We start from the raw sequence: 25,341 nt of genomic DNA, 5'->3' as shown, positions 1-25,341 counted from the left end.
AGTATATATAAACTAGATAGAGGAAGGTCTGTGAATTTCTCTTCTTCCCAAAAAACGCTTTCTCAAGCCTCTGAGCCTTTGCACATGCTGTTCTTTTTTTTCTAGAATCGCCAACCCTCACCCCTCACCCACATTCCCATCCCCATATGTGTATCTGAGAAGCTGTTATTTATATCTCCAGTCTCCACTCGAGACAGCTGCAGGCCCTGAGAAGCCCTCCCAGGCACCACAGGCTGATTCTAACACTCAGTTCTGTGCATCACATGTTTTGTTCAGACTCCATTTTGAGGCCCATCCCTGCTTGCACTTTAGTAAATTTCTGCTCATCGCGAGATTGTGAGCTACTAAGAACCAGGGACCCTATCATTTCATTTTTGTAGCCCAGAGCCTAGCCCAATGCCTGTTACGAGAAGTGTTCAATTAAAAAATCGTAATGAATGAATGAGTAAATAAAGTACAATTCAAAAGAACTTTTAAAAGTGATGTTTCAAGAATCAACATTGCTCTGTTAAGTCAAAATTAAACTATCTTGCATTTGACTTAACTTTTTATTCAATTCTTTCTTCAAATGTATACCTCTCCTAATGAATCTGATGAACAGAGCAGGTAGGTGTGTTTATACACCAGTTGGTCTTTCTTTAATTAGTTGATTAAAGTGGCAGTATTAAAAGAAACAAGTTATGACTAATTCAATGTTTTAATTGGAAAAGGGAATTTTTGCACACAAAAACCAGCCTGTGTTGAACATAAATTATGCATCATCATACTGATTACCTGCTATGGTCAATGACACAAAATTTGAAAATGATAGAAATATGATACGATATTTAACTTAGTACTTTACACAGCCATATGTTAAATATGTGCCATTTCCCCCATGACAAACTGATTAAATTGCTTAGATAATGTTTTAACACACATTGTTATACAAAACATCAGAGTAAACTATGAATTATTCTGTCAATTTGTGATTCAATGAAACAATGTATATCTTTCATAGTTATTAATATTTAGTGTCTTTAAGCAAATTAAAAAATCAAGCTTAACAAAGGTTAAAAATATCTGATGATACATAGATGATTGTAAAAGTAATATATATTAATGAATCATTGTATGACGGACTTTTTTTCATATTTGGTTAATCACTCACAGAATTATGTCAAACATATATCAAGACTTTGGCTCCTTTTTCATCCAACCTTCCAGCATTTCATTACTATAGTTACCTGATTAATGGATGCAATAATATATATGGCATGATATGATATGTTCACATTAAATTTTAATCAAATATTACTAAATTCAGAAAACATTAAGTAAATCATGACTGATGAGGCAATATTGCTGTACTGTCATATTGATGACTCTCAAACTCCACTACTGAGAGTAACAGATTAAGCACAAGAAGTGAATTTTATGAAGAAATACAAGGATCTCGACTTCCACATTTGTGTTTTGTTAATTGCTTTACAGCCACCAGAGGAGACATTAGATCCATCAAGTCTACCAGTGTCACAGATCCTGTAATTCCTTTCTCAGTTTCAAAATTTATATTTGCGTTGAAAGACAGGTCCGTTCATTATGCATGGGTATTTGTTATTTTCTAATCATGGTTTTTAACTAAAAATTGTTGTTCCGCTTACATGAAGTGTCTCAAACAGTCAAATTAATAGAAACAGAAAGTAGAAGGGTGGTTTCCAGGGACTGAGGAGAGGGAGAAATGGGAAGTTGTTTCACTTCCCATTCTGTACCAATGGGTACAGAGTTTCAATTTTACATAATTACAAGTTCTGGAGATCTGTTGCACAGCAGTGTGGATAAACTTAACACCATTGAACTGTACACTTGAAAATGGTTCAGATGGTAAATTTAATGTTTTGTATTTTTATTATAGTTTTTTTTAAAAAGTCCTTGCATTTTAAATAGAATTTAGAACAGTATTGGGTCCTTCAGTCTTGCTAAGGAGGGAAAGAAATGAGAACGCTCATTCGTTGGGTGACAGACACACAGATGGATGCACCATGTCAAATGGCAACAGCCTCACCCTAGGGCTTGGAATTAAGTCCTAGCTGAGCATGTAGTTCCCTGAACCAATCTTGAAATGAAATCTTGACATCTCTAGCATACCACCCTTTTTTATTTTTATTTATTTATTTTTGGGGGGTCCAGATTAACTAAGTAGAGACAGTAAAACCATGGGCACTTTACATGTGATATCTCATCTAAACTCACAGCAAGGCCACAATATAAGCATCCTTGTGCTGGGGTCATGTGAATGACAAGACAGTGAGTTTTCATGAGTTGTAACCTTCTTACTTTACTGTAACCTGGTAGATATTTCCAGCCCTCATCCATCTCCTGTTCTTTTCATTTTCCTGGACTCCATGAGGAAATCACAGCCCAGTCCCTCTCGCACTAGATAGGGCCATGGGACCCACAAAAGTTATTTTGGGGCAAAGGCAGGGAGATACTCCTGGGCGACTCTCCGGGTGCTCTTCCTCTGCTGTGATAACTCTGGCTACAAAACCACAAGACTGGATGTCTGAGTCACCTTTGGAAGAAGATGCCTTAGAGAACCCACTTAATCTGCAGCAGGCTTTGAGTGTGGGAAAAGTAAAGTAGTATGCCACCGGGACTTTGAAGATTCTTGTTAGTTCAAGATTGCCTACCTGTGTTGAAATATGGTGGGTTGGGATTAGTGCAACAAGCCAAAAGTATTGGTTGTATGATAATCAATTTTCTTCCTTACTTTAGCTTCATCCACTGAAATCCATGTTTTACAATTACCTAGCCTCTTAATTACCTAACTTTGACTTCTTCTTTTCTTTCTCTTCTCTTTCCTCCTTTCTCCTTCTTTTTCACAAAAAGGACGGAATCTTGAGTCTCATGTCAGAACAACTGGAATCAACTCTGTTTAAACCCTTTCACATTAACAGAAAATAGTGTTCTTGACTGAGTGGGTCCTATCCTCCAAAGCCAACATAACCTATTCCAATTTTCCTAAAATGTGGTCCTCCAAATAATTGTAGGTGTTTCACAAATTAGCACTTTTTATTTTATTTTCAAAATTTTTATTTACTTTTGGTGGTTACAGGTGACTTCATGGATATCATTGCTTAGGACAAGGCTAAAGGATATATTCATATTTGAGAAGTAGGTAGATGTTTTTAGAAACTCCTCAGTACAAAGCAAGGCAGCCCTGTGCACTGGTTCAGTGAGAATCTTGAAACTGAGGAAGTGCTGCTGGATGGTGCCTTGAGCCATGGTGGGAATCCTCCATGCAGGGTTAGTGCCATTTATGCTAGGCGGCCAGCTATGCTTCCTCCCCACCAACCTTTGGACAGAAGGAACACACTCTTGACTGTGTTTCCCCACACCACTGGGCCAGGTAGGTATGTCATCCCTGCCAAGTTTTCCTCCCAGCCTCAGTCAGCTGTCAATGAAAGTGCAAGAGGCCACCAGACAGGGCTATGAATAGTGTTTAACAGCTAATCTCAATCTCCTCCTTTTCTTATTGGAGCCCAGGTTCTCATGATCAGAAGCAGACCTGGTTGCTCAGTTGATGCCATGAAACACCCAGCTGCTTTTAGCTGGCAGGAGGAAGAAATAGAGGGGTGGGACCTAGGCAGGGGCCAAGCTGCTCTTGCTCAAACATTGCTGTCATGTTTAGCATGGGTCTCTGCCAGGTTTTGGGGAGGGAATAAGTCATCCAACTGGGTGCAGCCTCGGCACCTGGGTTCTCTGGTAAAAGGTGGTGTACAAATGCAGAGATAGGCAGATTGACCCAGCCTCCCACATGCTTAGGTGTTTAGCACAAACTGAAATACATGAATAACCTGCCCTGATCAGAACTCCAAGGACTACTTTAAAGACAGTATCACTGCTATAGTATCACTCTCTATGCTGTACTATATTCAGATAAAGGCTCCATCTTGCTTTTCCTGCTGTTCCCCATCCTTGCTTTTTCTGCATCCTTCTGCCTTTAGTTTGACCCCGGGTAACCCACAGTCCATTCTGGTTCTTATCTCCTGTAGAGGGAGTTGCCACCCTTGGGCAGGTCGCCTCCTCCCTCAGTCAGTGGATTGTCACGTAACATCAGGCTGAATCTTGGCTCCGTATCCCTTCCTGTTGTCTACAAATAACAATTCCACAAATTGTCCTTTCTGTGGCCCTAAATCAGTTATCACGCCCAAAATGGAGAAGGAGAAATGGAATCGTGGGAGTGGAGCATGGGTTCCTCTCCCGTTAAACCACCCTGGTCCAGAGCCAACTACCAGCGCCCTCAGGGTGGGATTGGGGGAAGGACGTGAAGGTGTCCTATACAACCTGTGTGACATGACCCAGTGGTTTTCTTCTACCACTTGCAAAAACCATTTGTGGGCCAGAAGAGTCCAAAGAGGAAGAAAATAAAATTAAAAAAAAAAAAAAAAAAAAAAGCAAGGGACACAGCAGGAACTAGAGAAGTTTTTCCAAAGAGATTTTTCTGAGAAAAGAAAAAAAAGTAAAAAATGCACCACTAATTTGTTAGACTGCTTGGAAGCCTAAAGCTATTGTGAAGGGAACTGTGTAAGCAAGGAAATTTTGAATCTGCAGGTGAGTTAGACCTCAGGGTGTAGGATATGAAGCCCAAAGTGGGGGGAGGGGACAAATAGAGAGGTAAGATAAAGAGTTGGAGAGCTGAACCAGTACAGACAACTGATGGAAAGCCCCCTGGAATTGGTACACTTGCTCCTGAACTAGTGTTCAGACCTGCCAGGGCAGCAAACTTCTGCCCAGGCCCTCGGGGACTCTCACCCAGCACCCTGCATGCTGGGTGGGAGCTCTTGTGGGACATGGGCTGGGCCTCCTATTGTTATCTCAGTCTGCACAGCCAAGCCTGTGCCAGGAGAGGGAAGCCAGCGGGCCGTGGGCTGACAGGCTGAGGAATTCCAGGAGGACCATGGCTTCCCCTTGTCTTCAACCTCCAGTGACAACTGATTTAGTTTCTACTTGGACTTGGGGTCACAGGGCAGATTATCTGAATTAACTAATAATAATCCATGCACTAGCCAGAGCTATTATTATATTGGGTGTTAGTCTATTTTATACCTAAAACACAATTAGTCTGCTAATAAATCTGCAATCGTATCTTTGCAATTTGAACTTTTAAATGAGTTAAAGCCAGAGCCTAGATGTCTAAGACTTTTATTTGTTGGTTTGTTTGTTTGTTTGTTTGTTTGGCAACATGTGGCTTAAATAGTGAAAATAGCCTAGATCTGTAAGTTCTGCCTCATAGGGTAGGAAAGAAAGAATTGTCAGGCACACCAGCACTTAGGGGAATCCCTTTTGTTTAAGAAATGCTCCTTCAAAGGGATCAGCATCCCTGCCTCCCTTTGAGGATGTGGCTGTGTGGGAGGCTCTGTCCGTCTCCCTACAATGACAAAACTGAGGAGCCTGTCTTGGGTTGGTGCTTCCCTCAAGACGCACAGTCCGGGCAAAAAATACAGACACAAAGCAGACACAGAGAAGAAGTCAGTGCTGAGCAGAGTGTGGGCTGAAGAATCCTGCCTCCTAAGGAGGTGACAGTCAAATGACGCTGGCTCATCATGTCTGTCAAAAGCTGCGTTAAGCAGGTAAATAGCAATTAAGCATTTCCCTCCCACTCACAAATTCCATGCTGGAAATGCTGGTTTTGCAGGAGCTTCTTCCACTATTGGGTCCATTCATACCAAAGCTCTTTTTAAGAAGGAAACAAACAAGCTTCTAGTGCACCAGGCACTATTTTGTAATGTTTTTAATAGTAACCACAGGAAATCTGTAACTTTTCCCTCTCATGCCCTGGCATTTAATCACTTACACTTTTTTTTATTTTGTTTTCTATAAAATGAAATGAAAAGTCAATTGTTCAACAGTAAGCACAGAATCAATGTGCAATGACTAAATATTTATTATAAGAAAACTTGAATTGAGCAAGACATCACTTGAGCAGGACATGTATTCCCCTAAGCTTCGCATTAGTATCTAACACAACCGTGTTCAGAAACACAGAACCACAGTATTCTCCTTTGCACAAAGTATGAAACTGTATAAAATCCCACAAATGAATGGATTCTATGAGGCAATATGAAGTAAATTAAGACAATATGTGTGTGTGTAGAGAGTGAGAGAGAGGTCGAATTCAAAACAATTTATGTCAAGCAAACAAGAACAATGAATATAATTAAAACTGTAATAAATTTCAAGTGGTAGTAACTTAAGGGAAGGAACAATGAATTGAAGCAACCATGGAAGCCTTTGTCAGTAAATGGTGAGCAATAAGGAAAAGCTGCTACAATATGATTTTTTAAAAGATTTTATTTTGGAGAGAGAAGAATGGAGGGAGAAAGAGAGCCAGAGAAACACTGGTGTGAGAGAAAAACATTCATCAGTTGCTTCTTGTGTGCTGCCTCAGGGGACCGAACTGCAACCCAGGCATGTGCCCTGACCAGGAATCAAACCAGTGACCTTTTGTTTTGCAGACAATATCCAACCAACTGAGCCAAATGGTCAGGGCGAGTGTGATTTTTATATAGATATTGCTTTCTAACTTATCCTTAAAATATTAATGTAAATAATACTTTCACTAAGCAAAAAAAGTACCCAGATTTGACAAGTGGTTCATCAACCCATGCCACTTAAAATGCTGTTTCAAATAATTGATGTCTGGGTCAGTCTACAGTATATGCTTATATATCTCTATTACTCAATGTTATGACCTATGGAAAAATTTAGCTTTGCCTGTGTGAGCTCCTATCTCAGATAATGTTACCTCTTTTCACAGTAAGACAAAACAGTAAACAATCTTCTCCTCTCCCAACTTCACCAGGGGTAATAACTGCATTTTTATGTAAGCCAATTATACTTAAGGATTATCTAGGAGGGAGGGAGGGAAGAAGGAACAGTGAGGCTAGTGATAAAATAAAATAAAATAAATCGTGGTTTGTCTGGGGTTTTGGTCTACAACCTGCCAGGAGATGAGTGAAGGGAAGTCATTGGCAGGTGCTACATCTTGGAAGAAGGCTTTTCTGCAGGCTGGGTAAGCCAGCGCTGTGCCAACCTTATATGTAGGAAGAAGGGCAACCACCTACATGGCATAATTTGAGGTATACAACAAGGCCCTCTGGCCGTAAAATCACTCTTCCACTAGCTTACAACAGCCAATGTTCTCCTCAATCAACCACTATTAACCATTAAGTGTAACACAAATATAATGAGTATTAACACTTATCCTATGCCCAAGGGTTGCTGAGCACCACGGCAAACATAAAAAATTGTCCCTGACTTTAAGACCTAACAATTAGGTAAGAGACAAAAATAAAATTGATGAGATAATATCAAATACATTAAGACAACATATAATTAAAATTTTGTGATAAACTCATAAGTCTTATAGCATTAAGAGAAGGAAGAAAGAATCGGAGCCATCATGGAGGGCTTTGTCAAGGAATGAGTGAATTAATTGGGGGAGAAGTTCTAACAAGGGTGTGCAAACTTTTGGTATCTCTGTGCTACACTGGAAAAAGAGTTGTCTTGAGCTATTCATTAAATGCATTGAAACGCATAATCACAAAAAGATCTCATAATGTTTTAAGTAAATTTATGATTTTGTGTTGGTCCACATTCACAACAACCCTGGGCTGCATGCGGCCCATGGTCTGCAGGTTGGACATTGCATTCTAGACTCTAGAATAATAGATGGATTATTCTATTATTCTAGAGGACAAGAGATCAAAAAGTGCAATGGCACAGGGATAGAAATAAAGGGGAGATTTCTGAGGAAAATGGATATGTCTGATTAAAAGATTACATTGAATAATAGAATAACAGTTAAAAATAAATAAATAATTTTTGAAAAGAGTATGCTATGTTATTATATGACCATTTCTATGGAGGGAAAAAGAGTGCATTGAAAGCAGCAGTGGAAAATAACCATATAGACAGAGCTGGGTCCAATGATGGGAGGCTCTCCTTTCTGGTCTATAATCCCCACCTTTACATTTTTTCCTCTTGCAAAGACTAAGAAATGAAACCTCTACCACACTTTTACTTTATGTCATCACTCTATCTCCTTCACAAGATTTATCACAGACTTTTATCTTATTTTTAAGTCATTTACTTTTGTACCTATTTATTTTACTATTTATGGTCCATCTCCAGCTGGGCCCATATAATACGCTCAATACTTTGGATGGATGGATGGATGGATGGATGGATGGATGGATGGATGGATGGATGGACGGACGGATGGATGGATGAAAGAAAACTGTTCCTACAAGACAGGCGGTAGAGCTGGGTGGGGTGGTCTTTAGCTCTCTTTCATTATCTCAAATTCACTGAGTACTTTATCTTTCTCTTGAAGGCAGAAGGAGCCTAGTCCTGAAGAATTCTTTCTGAGAATGGAACAGGGATCTTCAGTATCAAGGCAAGCCTTGTGAAATCTAAGCAGGAATGAGTGCCACACCAGGGAACGCTGTCCAGCAGTCACGGTGTAAAAACAAGCAGGCCCTGGGGTGTGAGAGGAAGAAAGAGCATTAAAAAAATAGGAAAAGTAGAATTAAGAAGTAGGAAGGAAAAAATGTGTGTGCACAGAAAGCAGTGAGCATCAAAAGGAAAGAGCATTTCTAGGACCTTTTTTGTAGTGAGTCTAGAATGGTCAAATCAGAATAGCTGCGACACTGGCCTGGTGTCTTGCAGCAATTTGAAGAATAGCTACAGAATCTGAAGGCATATAAGAACAGAAAGATGAAAAGATTTGAGGAGTTACTGATGAAAGTCTGGAGGAGAGTTCTCTGTGAAGGGAATTTCACTCCAAGAATGTCTGCACTTTAATTAGACAATTGCAAAACTCACTCAGTAACTGATATGATTATCTCATCATTCATAGGATAACTTATCTTAAGAGCCAAAAGGGCATTGGGGATACTTTTAATCAGCTATCAACCTTCAGAGAGGTTTTCCCCCAGAGAATGCACAACCTCAATCTAATCACAAGGAAACTTCGAACATCAAATAGAAATGTTATATTTATTTTTAAAAGGGGAGAGGGTGGGGAAGGTAGAAGAAGGTAAAGGGGAGATAAATAATGATGGAAGGAGACTTGACTTGGGGTGGCGAACACACAACAATATGTGTGATGTATTATAGAATTGTATGCTTGAAACCGATATAATTTTATTAACCAGTGGCACCCCAATAAGTTCAGAAAAAAAAGAAAAGAAAAAGTGATTTAAAAAAGACAAAGATTTATATATATATAAATGTCAGTATCAGAAAAGACAAGGAAAGGTTGTAGGATTTGTTCCAGATTAAAGGAGGATAGAGAGACTTGACCACTAAATGTAATACCTAACCCTAAACTGGACCCACTAGAGAGGTAGAAATACTATAAAAGGACATCACTAGACTACTGGAAAAAAATTGAAATATGGGTAGTAAATGAGAGAAAAGTCTCGTATCAATGTAAATTTAAGAAGTAAATGACCATATTGTAACCATTCTAAATAAAAACTGAAGAATTTAGGTGTAAAGGACATGGTATTTGTAACTTTTAAATAGTTTAGAAAAAATACAGAAAGGGAGGGAGGAAGAGAGTTAGTTCAAAGAGGACAAATGACAAAGTAAATGGCATAAATGTTAACAACAATCAGTTAGAGTAGAAGGCCTAGAAGTGTTTTTGTAACTATCTTTACTTTCAGAACTTTCTTATAAGTTTGAATCTTTTTCCAAATAAAAAGCTTTTAAAAATGCTTTGATGGCACAACTGTAACAGCATAAACAATAAAAATATAAAATATAATTTAAATTAAAAAAGAAACAAAGAAAACTTTAAAAAATGCTTTGATATTCTATAGCTCTAAGAACACAGAAATAAAAGGGAATGATTTCTTGGGATGCTTTCCTGTTATCTTTTCATTATAATTGCAAATTGAATGTCTTGCTTACTTATTTGAGTGTAAAAACTTACTTGAAAAATATTTGCAGAAATCATATATGAAAGTGACATTTTTAGATGTTGCAGAAAGTGGTGGCAGGTAAATGGAGACAAATGTATTTAAACAATAAAAATATATTTAAAAAAAATAGATGTTGCAAACCTCTGCTGGGTCATCAATATCTTGGACTAAGTGTCATGGAGCCTTGCAGCTAAAGTCAATAGATCTTCCAGATTGCAACAAAAACTCACCAGCCCAATGTACATTCACTCCACCTGTATTTATCAGTGTCAAATCTCAGATCACACCCTCCTCTTCAAACTCTTTTCCTCAGATTTAGAGACCAATGCTACATTTCCATCTGATATATTCTTAGAATTCTCCCCAAGCCCATACCTGTAATAATAAAGGAAAACAGAATACAGTTTGGGACTCATAGCCTGACAACCTAAGCCCACTGCAGAATTTGCTTGGATTTGCACTAATTTGCACACTTTTCAATTATTATGCCTTTTGTTTCCTAACAGTCTCTCGCCCCACACCCAAGATATGTGCTGCCTTTGTCCCTGAGGGTTTTGTTTTGGGATTTGTTTGTTACTGCATATTGCATTCTTTTTTTTTTTAATTTAATTTAAACCACTTACATTAGAAGAAAGTTTCCCTGAGTAGTCACATTGCAGAAATATGAGATCAGTATTTTACCTAAAATGAATGTGAAATGTTTTTTAAACGTTTAAAGAAAATGAATGTGGAAAGTTCATTCTCATGTTTAGAAGTATTTATTTGCAAAAATACAGATGTTGACTCCAAAATACTTTATACTAGATAATCAAAATGCTCTAAAGAAGCTATTGCAGAACTTGGTCTTTCTAGCTGAATTCCGCGCCTGCAGGCCCACGTGCATGAAGACGTCCGTGAATGCTGGTCACTGAAGACACCTAGAGGACTCACTCAGAAACTACATGGAAACAAGAGCTCAAGTGCTCGGTGATTCCTTGTGCTGCCTGGGTGTTTATTTATTCAGGAAGCCTGGTGACAGGAGGGAAACAGAATTGGGAACCAGGCCTTTAATACTGAAAACTGGGAAATTAGATCCTCAGCAAATGCAAGAGGAATTTCTCATGATGCTTAATGTGCTATGTTACCTCCACAAGAACACAGTCTGTGGTGTGCTTTTTGTAACAGATAAGAATGACTGTCATTGGCTAAAAAAGAAAAGCAAATCTCACTTATATATGGAATCTAAAAAACAAAATAAGTAAGCAAACAAAACTGGAACAGACTCATAAATACAGAGAACAAACTGATGGTTGTTGGGGGTGAGGATGGGGGCATGGGTGAAAAATGCGATGGGAACAATAACTACAGACTGGTAGTTAGAAAACAGTCATGGGGATTCAAGTGCTACAGAGATAACATAGTCAATAATATTGTAATAAGTATGTGTGGTGCTAGGTGGGTACTGGGAATATCAGGGGGATTACTTTGTAAATCATATAATTGTCTAACCATTATGCTGTACACCTAAAATTAATATAAAATAATATTGCGTGTCAAGTGTAATTAAAAAATAAATATTTTTAAAATAACAAAAATAAAAAATCATTGAATCTAATTGTGGTTGATAGCGGCGAAAGATGGCAGAAAATATTTTGCTGCATTTGCTCTGTGGTCTTATTTGCTTTCCTATTGCTTAGTATGACTTGAACCCATGGATTATGTAAGCTTTAGAAAATTACTTTAAAACCATTTAAAACTCCCCTTTCACTTACCAAAAGCCCCAGGTTTGTTGCCCTATGATAAAAGGAGAGTTGACCCATCTTATCCCCTTTGGCTCATTGACCTCCTAGTATTCTTTCCAATTAGAAGCAGGCTGGGCTTTACTGATTTAGGAATCTGGACGTGTACAATCCAGGTGGGCAACAACATGAAGTTCCAACAAATGTACCAATCTGTTAAAACACAGCTACAACTATAACAAGAACAACTATTTTTAACACAAAATTCCATGGCCCAGAAAGAAGTTTACATATTTCAAGCAATATTAATTACAAGAATGCAGTCTGTGTCTAAAACTTCTTTATAGTGATATTTATCCAGGGCCCTCCCATAGAGGTATCACACTATTTTATGAGAAATTTTCCTTTTCCTTTGTTATGAAGGGATTAAACTATATATTGACCAAATGTATTAGTTTGGAAATATTTTCTTTATTGATCCAATTATTGATTACAAACACTTTAGCTTTCTGCCTAAATTTTTTCTTCTCTTTTTTTTTTTTTTTTATAGGGATCAGGGGACAGGAAGACATTGCTTACCAGTGTCTGGAAGTACTTACCAATAACAAACTCAAATATGAGACTGCATTTTTGTGTCCAGACAGGGTGTGGTTGGACATAGACTTGGAACTGGGGAAAATGTGCTTTTGACCATTTTCAATTTCTTTTTCAAGAAGGAAAACAGTGATAAATTCATCGGTTCCACCAAAGTGAGGAGGAACATTTGTTAATACATATGGGGTTGGCATTATTGCTCAATCCTGCTTGAGCACCTATATGAAATGAGCAGAATTAAATTATGTGAATAATTGTGATGTCCATACATAATGCATTTCAGTCTGGGGCTTGAATGATTCAATTCATTTAAGTCCATGTAAAAAAATAAGCACCATGAAATGTTTTGGGATGGTTAATTAAGAGCAAATGCTGTTAAGAGATTTTGAATTAAAGTGGAACCAAGGGATCATTACAAGAATATTTAATATGAAAACAGTCAAACAGACTCATAAAGGTAGAAGAAACAAAGGCCTATTTCAAAGAAATAAATGAGGGACTCCCGGCCAAGATGGAGGCATAGGTAAATACATTTTGGCTCCTCACACAACCAAAAGAAGGACAACAACAAACTTAAAAACAAAAAACAGCTAGAACTGCCAGAAAAATTTAACTGTATGGAAGTCCAACAACCAAGGAGTTAAAGAAGAAACAGTCATCCAGACTGTGCCACAACACAGAGGTGTGGGTTGCCCTGCCCTAGTGAATACCTAAGGCTCCACCCCTTACGATGTAACAGGAGTGTAGAGACAAAGAAATATGGGCCAAATGAAAAAACAGGTCAAAATTCCAGAAAAAGAACTAAGCAATGAAGAGATAGCCAACCTAACAGATGCAGAGTTCAAAACAGTGGTAACCAGGATGCTCACAGAAAAGGATTGAGTATGGTCGCAAAATTTAGGAAAAAGTGAAGGCTATGCAAAGTAAAATAAATAAAAATATACAGGGAACCAACAGTGAAGGTAAGGAAACTGGGTCTCAAATCAACTGTTGGGAGCAGAAGGAAGGGATAAACATTCAACCAGAACAGAATGAAGAAACAAGAATGCAAAAAAATGAAGATAGGCGTAAGAACCTCCAGGACAATTTTAAGTGTTCCAACTTCTGAATCATAGTGGTGCCAGAAGGAGAAGAGGAAGAGCAAGAAATTGAAAACTTATTTGAAAATATAATGAAGGAGAACTTCCCCCATCTGGCAAAGGAAATAGACTACCAGGAAGTCCAGGAAGCTCAGAGAGTCCCAAAGAAGTTGGGCCCCAGGAAGCGTACACCAAGGCACATCATAACTACATTACCCAAGATTAAAGATAAGGAGAGAATCTTAAAAGCAGCAAGAGAAAAGGAGGCAGTTACCTACAAAGGGGTTCCCATAAGACTATCTGCTGATTCTCAAAACAAACTTTGCAGGCAAGAAGGGGCTGGAAAGCAGTATTCAAAGTCATGAAAGGCAAGGACCTAGAATAATCCAAGATTACTCTATCCAGCAAAGCCATCATTTAGAATGGAAGGGCAGATAAAGTGCTTCCGGATAAGGTCAAATTATAGGAGTTCATCATCACCGAGCCCTTATTTTATGAAATGTTAAAGGGACTTACCTAAGAAAAAGAAGAAGATCAAAGCTATGAACAGTAAAGTGACAACAAACCCACAACTATCAACAACTGAACCTAAAAAAAACAAAAATAAACTAAGTAAACAACTAGGACAGAAACAGAATCACAGAAATGGAGGTCACATGGAGGGTTATCAGCGGAGAGACGAAGAGGGGAGAATGGGGGAAAAGGTACAGGGAATAATAAGCATAAATAGTAGGTACAAAGTAGGCAGGGGGAGGTTAAGAATAGTGCAGGCAACGCAGAAGCCAAATAACCTATATGTATGACCCCTGGACATGAACTGAGAGGGGTGATGGGGGTGCAGGGATGCTGGTGGGAGGCAGGGTGGGGGGGGGGGGAAAGGGGAGAAAAAAATTAGACAGCTGTAATAGCATAATCAATAAAATGTACTTTAAAAAATAAAAAAAAGAAATATACAAATCAAAATTTTTTTCTCTTAGAAAGTATCCTACATGCCTAAAGCATCTAGGATCATAGACACTGAGATTTTTTTCTTTGAGGTAGTCAAAAGGATTTTCTCAAGTTTAATGAATTTATTTATTTATTTTTTGAGAGACAGGAAGGGAAGGAGAAAGAGAGGGAGGGAAACACCGATGTGTGAGGGAAACATCCATAAATTGCCTCTTGTACACATCCTGACAGGAGGACTGAATCCACAACCCACGCACGTGCCCTGACTGGGAATTAAGCCGGTGACAGTTTGCTTTGCAGTACAACAGCCAACCAATTGTGCCACACCAGTCAGGGATTAATTTATTTATTTTTAAATACACAGTAGATCTTCATGAGTTCAAATTTTTGAGAAAAAAATAAGATATATCATAGAAATTTTCCTCCCACTTCTGTCCCTTGGCAACCAGTGTCCTGACTTAGACGCACCAATGTTATCAATTTTTTAAATTTTTTTTTTATTTTATATACACAAACGTGTACACACACAGCTTTCCCTTGCTTTTTGCACCTGCACGAGCATTCTAAACATTATATTCTGTATCTTGCTTTTTCTACGTAGTATATTTTTGAAAACATAATCTAGTACATAGAGCTCTCCTTTTTGTGTATAGCTGCATAGTATTCCCTTGTATGGACATACCAAATTTATTTAATAAGCCTTGGAGTGAAATTCTGGATCAAATGACCTGTGCATTTGTAATTTTGGTAGATACTACCAAAGTTCCACCAAAGAGGTTATACCGTTTATATTATATCACATTGTACAGATTTTCCTGACCCTCCCCAACATATAGACCTTCTAAAAACACTTACCTACTACCTTATCCTCTGAGCATGAATGTGATAGTTTTCTAGTCTTTCCCTATTCACAGTCTAGTGTGCAAAAATTCCACCACAGTCCAATACTGCCCCTCTGCTGCCATCTGTCAGTGCGTCCACCCCTCTCCGGAATCCACATTTCCTTTGCTGCAATATCTTTCCCCATTAATACCATCCCTCCAGCCTGGCACCCTTCAAAGACAAGCTCTCCCTTCACCCTCTCCATGAAACCCTCCTCAGTTATCTGGCCCTTGCTGAGCTCTTCTAAGAGCTTCCCAACACTTTGTCACGAAAGAATTATAGGCCAATGGAGCAATAGATTTCTCCAGGACAGGCAGGGCCTGCAATGATAATCCCTGGATTGATCCTTTGGGCCAGGTCTGTGTTGTCAGTTTACCAGAGAGTTTACACAAAATTATCATTTTCTATACGTGCCATGACATGGAAAATGATGGAATGGTTTTCAAGTTTTCGAAATTCTTACTGGTTTTTTTTGTTCATTTGTTCTGTGCTGGAATGAGAAAGTTGACTCGAATACAGTAGTTGGGTATTGCTCAATGACCTAATGGGAAAATATTTTTCTTTAAATAGCATTGACCAAGACTTCCAATTTAATGTTAAATAGTAGCTGGTAAGGTTTACAGATGAGGAAACTGAGACTTAGAATGATAAGTAACTTGCCCAATGTCACACAGAGGAGCTAGGAGTAAAGCTCCAGCCTGGTCCAAAGATGAGAGATATCATGAACCAAGAATGAGGATGAGTTCCATCCTGTGCACCGAGTGCAAAATGTCAAATTCCAGTTGGCCTAACTTGAAGACCTCCATGTTTGACCACCATGCCACACTGCTCCAGTGAAGGCTTGCTGACAGAATGATGGGGGTCAGCTAAGCCAAGAAAATGACCTTACCTCATGCTTCAGTGACATTATAGATGCCATGGGACATCAGGCATTGTTAGAGGGCCCTTATCTTCCCGTCACTGAATCTCAAAACCTTCCAGTATCTACATTCATTCTTGTCTCATTCCTTCCTCTTGCAATAAGGGGGCTGTGGACGTTTATTTCACTCTGAAGCCTAGTCTCAGATCCCAAACCTACCTTCCCCGTGCATTATTCCCTTTCTCTTCCATGTCTTTGCCCTCTCCCCCACAGCAAACATAATCTAGTATTTCACATCTTAAAAAAAATATATATCATTCTTTGACCTCCTGCCTCCTCCCATCATCCTGTCTCTCTGGGCTCTGTCCCCCATCATGGCCGAGTGTCTCAAGGGGAGGGTCTCCACACCCAGCTCTACTTCGTTGGGGTCGGGGAAAGCTATTCTGTCCCCTCTGCCCTCAGTGCAGGTCCCGCAACAGTGTACACTCCCACAGACACTCAATCTGATTGTTCCTGTCTTTTTAATGAATTTATTTTATTATTTTTCATGATATACATTATAACTTTTAGAATATACATATTTTTTCAGCTTGAATGAATAAAAAACAACTACATGTGCATCCATCAGAAGGAAAAAAAAAACAACTCCTACCTAGAGTACCACACAAGCACATAGTTGATAATCAACACTGATTGATGTGACTTGCTTTAGGTTCCTTGTTTTCTTTTGTAATTACTTGTTTTTAGCCATACTTAGCCATTAGTAAATACTATCATTGCTTTTTTCCCTGTCCTCTATTGCCATAAATAAAACCTACACTGCAACTACATCACTCACGACTTCCTGAACATTCCTGAGGCTTTGGAACCACCACCCTCACCTTAAGCAACCTCTTGGGTAATCAGGAAGATTCTCCAAACCCTCCATGGAGCATGAGGGAAATGGACTCAGCTCTAACAGCATTGGCATGCACTGCAGAGACAAAAATGGAAAAGCCCACCAGAGATTACACCTTTATCATAGGCTTCAGTGGCTTCAGGTATGGATGAACCTCAGCTGGGATGGTGTCAGCTCTGTTGGCAGTTGAGCCTTGGCAGGCAAGGACACCATGCACTAGGACCTTCATATCCAAAGTCAGCTGCTGTGATAGGGATATTACTAGTCAGCACCCCTTTTTGTAAATATCTAAAAAGTGAGGCAGTGAAAGAAAAGGGAAGACCTTAACAGTTAATCTTTCTATATGTCAGACATTACACATATAATCATTTTTAGCCTTACAATTCTAACAGGGGAATCTTATTTTTATCATCCTTACTTTTAATTGGGGAAATTAAGGAACAGAAAAAACTAAATTACTTGTCCAAGGTCACACAGCTAAATAGCAGAGGTGGAATTTGGACCTAGGTGGTCTGAAGTCCATTTGGGAATCATTACACTATACCAGCTTCCTTTTAGCATGTGCTGGTGGCATAGTTGCCCCTTTGGCCTTGGGTAAGCCTAGAGACATCATCACAGATACCTTAAGATGAAAACTAACAGAATTAAGGCAGGGACTCCACAAGTTCACACAAGTATTTTGTGTGAATAAAAAATGTCTCTTCTAGGTGGACCACAATCCTAAGACTTGGTGAGCAGACAGTATTTGCATCAGTTGTGGAAAACTACCTCTCCCTCTGACTTGTGTGGATCAGTCATCCTACAAGGTGAGGGGTCGCAAGTTCAATTCCTGGTCAGGGCGTATGCCTGGATTATGCGCCGTCCCCAGTTAGGGCACATGCGAGAGACAACAGGTCAATCTTTCTCTCTCACATCAATGTTTCACTCCCTCTATTTCTCCCTCCCTTTCCTCTCTCTAAAAATAAAAAATAAAAAAATCTTTAAAAAAAAAAAGAAAGAAAAAAGTACCTTTCAAAGGAACCCTCATGCACAGTTCGTGGGAATGTAGATTGGTGCAGCTACTATGAAAAACAAATATGGAAATTTCTCAAAAAATTAAAAATGAAACTGCCTTATGACCCAGCAACTCCACTTCCGGGTGTATATCTGATGAAATCCAAAACACTAATTCAAAAGAAAATATGCATCCCTATGTTCATTGCAGTGTTATTTACAATAGCCAAGATATGGTAGCAACCCAAGGCCCCATCAATTGTTAAGTGGATAAGAACATATATAAAATGGAATACTACTCAGCCATAAAAAAGAATGAAATCTTCCATTTACAACAGTGTGGATGGACCTAGAGGGTATTATGCTCAGTGAAATAAGTCAATCAGAGAAATAATAATATCACATGATTTTACTTATATGTGGAAGCTAAAGAACAAAATAAACAAACAAAATTGAAACAAAATCATAGACACAGAGGGAAGACTGGTGGGTGCCAGATGGGAGGGGGTTTGGGAGGCTTGGTGAAAAAGGTGAAGGGAATAAGAAGTGCAAATTGGCAGTTACAAAACTGTCACAGGGATGCAGAGTAGAGCATAGGAAATATAGTCAATAATACTGCAAGAACTGTGTTGTGCTACCATGTGGATCCTGGAAATATTGGAGGAAACACTTTTTAAAGTATGTGATTACCTAACAGCTATGCTGTACACCTGAAACCAATATGGAATAATACTAAAAGTAAACTGTAATTGAAATTTTTTTAAATAAGAGAAAAAAGAAAAAAAGTCCTTCTCTAGGCAGGAGAAGCCCATGCTAAGGCGTAAAGTTTGGCAAATGAAGAAGGGCTAGATTTCAGCTCCCACAGACCCCTCAGCTGAGAGACCTTGACAATCACAACTCCTTGCAGTGGTTCCAGTTAAGGACAAAAGAAAGAGACAACACAATTATCATGTAGCTCAATACTGTCTCATATAACTACACTTACAAATTATGCCAAATATCTAGATGAATTAAAATGAGATCATGCATCTTCAATCTAAACCTCTACTGCCCCATCAGCTTATAAATTCAAGAAGCAAAGTTGATTTTGATGCTTAAGTGGCCATAACTCTAAATACACTCTCTCAGTCCTGCTCAAGCAGAACTTACCTGCCCCCAACACAAGTAATTTCTGGAAAGCTCCAAAGGGGAGCCTCACATGTGCCTACAACCCAGATGGTAGTCCTAGGCACCACATGGTATTCCATTACCTCCTGCTCCAGCTCCCACTCGCCAATACTATTGGCTTCGAAAGCAACAGAAAGAAGCCTTGCCAAGAGTTTTTGGAAGCCACCGAAGCTACCAGTCCTCAGAGTTTCAGAGGAACAGTGCGAGTGGCACAGAGGGGAGGAGAATGATCTCCTGCTCAACTCAGTCTTCTTACCTGAGCCCCAAAGAGCTCTGTCTTCATCCAAAATCTCCCCCAAAATGGTCCTCACCTCATGCTCACAATCTCATTAAGCCTTTCTGTCAGTTCCTCATCTTCATTTCTTAAACTAGAAGGACTCAAATCCAATCTGAGGTGCGGAACTGGAAACAGACACTATCACCATCCTCTCCATTTCATTCATTCATTCATCCATTTATCCACCCACTTGATTAATACTGATTAAGGCCAACTCGGTGCCTGACACTGTTCTAGGCAATGAGGACAAAACATTAAATAAGACAGATAAGGTCACTGCTCTCACAGACCTTGTACTCTGGAGTGGGTAAGCAGAGAACAATAAAATCAATTAATTAACAAGAAGCTATTAGCTAGCGTTGATTGCCATGATAAAAATAAAACAAGATGATATGATAAAAAGAGACTGGGGAGGTACTTTGTTTTTATTTTATTTAATTAATTTATTTATTGTATTTCTGTTTTTCAACTAAAGTTGATATTCAATATTACTTTATATTAGTTTCAGGTGTACAGCACAGTGGTTACACATAATTTAAGAAGTGATTTCCACCCCCACCCCACCCTGTAAGTCTAGTACTCACCTGGTACCATATGTACTTTTTACAATATTATTGACTATAGTCTATATGCAGTACTTTACACTCCCACAACTATTTTGTAACTACCAATTGTACTTCTTACATCCTTCACTTTTTTCACCCAACCTCCCACTTATCTGTCAACCGTCAGTCTGTTCTCTGTATCTATGAGTCTGTTTCTGTTTTGTTTTCATTTATATTGTTCTTTAGATGTCACATATAAATGAAATCAAATGGTATTTGTCTATCAGAGCTACTTTGGATTAACTCAGTATTTCTGAATCCCATCAAAACCAACAACCTCTATTCCTAACAAATACAACAACATTTATGGTTTTAAAATAAAATTCATAGATAGCACAGTCTAACCTTGCACATTATATATATTTCTAACTGTAATAAAGAGGAGAAGAGGATGTAATTTATAATAAAACATACATTTAGACATGTAAATGTTTGAACCTGACTATACTTGAAAACATAATGAGGCCATTGAATGTTTGCTTCTATACATTGAGTCATCAAGAATGCAATGGCCACAATGTCCTCTGATTATAGGTGTGTTAGCAGTGACTCAAATTCCACCAGTGGCGTTGTCTTTGGTGACATGATTTATCTAAATAGGGAACAACTCTGGGTGATGCTTTAAACAAAACAAAGAGTTACCTTTCATCCATTTATGTGGTAATGGCATCCTCAGAAATTTCAATGGATGTTAAAACCACCTAAAAAATACTTAGGTAATAGATATCTGATATCTTGGTATAGGTAATTGCAAACTGGTTTTTTCCCTATAGGGCTCTCCAGTGGGACATTTAAAACCATGCAGCATGTAGGCCAGTCCTTCATCGGGAGGATTCTGCTGTATGTTGCCAGGCATCTGGCATCCCCATCATCCCCTCGCATCCCATCACTCAATGCCAGTAGTAACCTCAATCACTGTGACAAACAAAGAAGATCCCATACATTTCCTACTAGGACACCTTCTAGGAACTGGTGCCACCCTCATGAAGAAGTATGATTGAAGGAGGGCTTGCTAAGGAGCTACTCTTTAAGATAAGAACAGAAAGACAAAAACAATTGAGCCATGGAGGGGGAAAAGCATCCCCAAGATGCAAGAGGGAGACCCAGACCACTTTCACTACAGTGATATAACAAGCTTGGAAGATTCAAGAGGCAGAAAGGCTGATGGGACTGGAATGCATGGAGTGAATACTGCAGTGAATAATGGCTTTGGAAAGGTAGACAGAGGTCAAGCCACATTGGGCCTTAGAAGCCAAAGTAAAGAGTTGGACTTTCTTATTAGTGGGATATAGCCTTGTTAAGAAGGGCTGTTAAGCCAAGGGAAGGTCATTATTTAACTTTGGCTAGGTGCTGTGGCTGTGGAGAACAGATCATGAGAGGATAGAGGTTGAGAGAGTTCTTCAGGTGTTTAGGAAATAGCGGTGGATTTGCCTAGGAGATGAGCACCAGAAATGGAGGGCAATGGGTGGCTTCATGAGTGGGTTTGGAAAAAGAGTCAATAGGACTCAATTGGAATTGAGGGGTGAGGGAGAAGAAGTAATCAATGATGATGACCACGGGTGATTTTGACATGAGTAACTAGATGTGCTGGTATCAATTTCTGCACTGGGAAATTTATTGATTTGTTTTAATGTGTGTTGATAGTTCTGTTTTGAACATGTTGTGTTTGAGATGCCTATTAAACATCTAAGTCCCCAAGGGAGCAAATACGCCATGTGGTGTTCACAGGGGAAGGAAAGGCTAGGTTACAAATCTATATGCCCCGAGCACATAGATGGTATTTAAAGTCAGCCTGATGAGAGTGCCTGGGGGAAAAGTGTGCATGGAGCCCCAGTGTGGAGCCCCAGCACAGATCCCTGGGGCACAGCACCTCTTAGAGGTTGAGTAGGGGAGAGGGGATGGGTTAGGAGGAAAACCAGAGCAGTCAAGTCATGGAAACCAAAGCTGCAGGCACAGATAAACACTTTGTGGAACCTGAGGATTTTACCATTTGGAAGGAATCTGCTTTGAGTTAAAAGATGCAAATAATGGCCTTTCCAGTGATGATGACTTCCTCACAACAACAAGCCTCTCACTAAGGATCTCCTTCATTCCTCTCCAGAAGAGAAGAGGCACAAAAGAAGTGCCTGGTGCAGAGCTCCAGTTACTACTTCATGGATGTGAAATGCCCAGGATGCTATAAAATCACCACTGACTTTAGCCATGCACAAGCAGTAGTTTTGTGTGTTGGCTGCTCCATTGTCCCTTGTCAGCAGACAGGACGAAAAGCAAGGTTTACAGAAGGATGCTCCTTCAGAAGGAAGCAGCACTAAGAGCACCCTGAATCAAGATGCATGGAGTTGTTTTCCATATGACTGGGACAAAAAGTATGAGAAAGACGGTCATAAGAGACCTGGCTGGAGGGACAGGCATAGGGGTAGGCATGGCAAGAAAACTGGGCTTGCCCTGGATGGGAAGCTCAGATGGTTAGAGCATTGTCCCAATATGCCAAGGTTGCTGGTTTGGTCCCTGGTCAAGGCACATGCAAGAATCAACCAATGAATGCATAAATAAGTGGAAGAACAAATTGATGATTCTCTCTCTCTCTTCCCCCTTTCCTCGCCCTCTCTAAAATGCAAAAAAAAAAAAAACAAAATTTTTTTAAAGTACAAAATTACAACATACATAAGAGCAATTCAAATGTGATTAGATTGCTATTGCAATGTACAGATCAATGTAGCTGTGTAATCAAATTCTTCTTATTCTGCATACGTTGACTTATTGATGAAGTGTGTCTGGAACATTAGTTTCTTCATACCACTTTACTCTCTTGGTGTCAATTTTAGTGCCATTTCATCTGGGACCACCAGATTTTGAAGGACAAAATTTGACAAATATTCAAAATGCAACTTTACACATTTGTACTCATGTTTGTAGTACCATTCTGGTTTCTGTCCTATAAAAGAGAAATTCTAACAAATCCTGTTTTGCATGACTCCCAGTTTTAAAAGTACAGTGTATTGTTTAATGTGTATGCTGTATGATCAAGTATATATCTGAAAGAAAAGGATTTCTAATTTGATAAATTGTCACTGCAAATCTAACTGACATGCTTTTAAGTATTCACATCTGAAAATTGGAAGACTTTTTCACAGATTTGCTTCAGGTTCTATGTGTTTCAAATACTGTTTTCCCCCACATCTTATGTACTTATAGAGCAGGGTGTTATAGGGTATGTTGATATCATGATAAGACCCTCAGCCCTGCACATCCCTGTCACAACTCTGGGTGAGGTGGCATAGTGGGCTGAAGAAGGGCTCCTGAAACTCTCCCGTGCTGGTGCCACTACACTGGCATGCCTACACCCAAACTAAATTCATTTGCAGCTCTACTGCCCAGAGCTGTATCCAAATGCTGGGAGAAATATTATAAAGTACAGATTAGAGTGGAAAAAAGACAGTAGAAATATTTTGCAAATTTTGATAGAGGAACTCAAGAGTTAAGATTTTAGCCTTAGCTATAGTTGATAGGCTTGAGTGATTAATGCATATGGAAAGCTGTTATTTCAGAAACTGGAATATATGACCTACCTGACTCTAAGAGATGACAAGCAATTCAACCTTTGTGTTGACAAGCAATTCAACCTTTGTGTTGGGGGGCGGTGGGGGGGGGGTGCGTCTGGAGGTGGTATCTGAGCCATTGTGTTCCAGGGAGTGAAGGCAGATAAAGAATCCTTGATCGACAGATAAAGACTTACTTGGAAAATCTCCTCAGGGCTGCAACTCTTATTGCATTAACCTTTTTTCCCCAAACCTCTTAGATACCCTTTCTTCTTATAAAAATTTAGGCTTGAGATGAAATGTGAAGACAGTTTTTAGGGTACATAACCCTCTGTCTTCTCAGATTGTCAGCATCTGAATAAAGCGCCCATAAAGAGTTAATCCTTGTCTCTAGACTAATTGGTTCTGGTAGTGATAGGCAGCACAAATGCTGACTTCCAGTTTTGATTTTACAAAATGTTATGATTCTGTGAACTCCTTGGCTAGAATTCCTTGTAGGTTCTCAAAAGGATCAGGTGCCAGTGAGTGGCCATGTGGCCTAGGCTTCATTAACTTTGAAACCAGAAAAGCCGGGGTTTGTGCTGCCTGTCACCTACCAGACCCAATAAGCAGAGACAGGGATTGAATTTTATGGGTGCTTTATTCAGTAGGTCAGTGATCTGAGAAGAGAGCGGGTTTGTACCCAGCAGACTATCTTAAGTTCCATTTTAAACCAACCCCTTTTATAAGGAGAAGAAAAGTATAGGTAAGGGGTTTGGAATTCAGGGAAAAAGTTAATCGGACAAAAGCTGCAGCGTTCTTTCATCTGTTGACCCATGACTCTTCACCTGTGTCTTGGGCCATGGACATCTAGCCCTGGAGTACAATGCCTCAGATACCATCGTGATGGCTTGCAGTCCTCCTGAGGCACAAAGGTGGAACTGCTTATGGTCTTCTAGAGTCAAGGTGGGTCCTAACTTCCAGTTCCTGAAACAATAGCTTTTTACATACATTGATGATTAAGCTTATTAGCTATTCCCTGAAACTAAAATTTGTCCAACATTTGAGTGCCCCATCAACTTCACAGAAGATTCTTCTCTGCCAGTTGATGAAGTGTTTTGAGAGGTAGGGAGTGTTTGCTGTGTCAAATGCTGCCAAGACGTGTTTTGGATTTGGCAAGTGACCTTGAGTGACCGTGAGGATATCGTTTTACGAGAAGGGAAAGATGCCATATAAGAATGGGTTAAGAAGAGAATGGGAGGTTTAGTCTTGATCTTTCTATACTGATACAGAAAGATTTCCAGAATATACTATTTAATGAAATGTAGAGAACAGTGTGTACACTGTAGTACTATTGCTGTATGATTCAATATGTTTATCTCTCCAAGTATACACAAGATGCCTCCAGCAAAGGGAATTTACCTTGGACATTTTTGAAGCATGTGAATGTACTATCTATTTAAAACATTTTTTTTTTTTTAAAGAAATGTTGCCATGGCAAGAAGCACTGAAGGGGTTGGTAGCTAGAGGAAAACACAGGGTGAAGAGAAGGGTGCCCAAGGATAGGAACTGTTAGGGTAGGTTTGTATTCTGACCTAGTAGAGAGAAAAAACAATAATGTAGAAGAGAAGAGCTAATTGTAGGACCCAGTGCCTGAAGCTAGAGAGAGCCACGCAGCAGGAGGAAGAGCTGGCTGTTAATAAGATAAATTCATTCTCACCGAGGGAGAGCAATACTGCTGCAGTCTAAGTGTCTCAGAGTGGGGAAGGCAAAGTCAGAACATCCTGGAGGATTTGAAGTCTGGTTAAGGCATGTCTTTCAATATGGGGTGG

At 39.3% G+C, this 25,341-nt stretch overlaps 1 pseudogene; it reads left to right on the top strand.

Moving 5' to 3' along the window:
* The first annotated feature begins 2,427 nt into the window (after positions 1-2,427).
* On the top strand, positions 2,428-22,303 carry LOC129069733 (40S ribosomal protein S27-like; annotated as a pseudogene).
* Positions 22,304-25,341: the final 3,038 nt, after the last annotated feature.

Source organism: Pteronotus mesoamericanus, unplaced genomic scaffold (assembly GCF_021234165.1).
Source record: "Pteronotus mesoamericanus isolate MK-2021 breed Mesoamerican mustached bat unplaced genomic scaffold, CSHL_Meso_final contig_24, whole genome shotgun sequence".
Lineage (NCBI taxonomy): Eukaryota > Metazoa > Chordata > Mammalia > Chiroptera > Mormoopidae > Pteronotus > Pteronotus mesoamericanus.
This window is presented reverse-complemented; position numbering and strand designations above follow the sequence as displayed.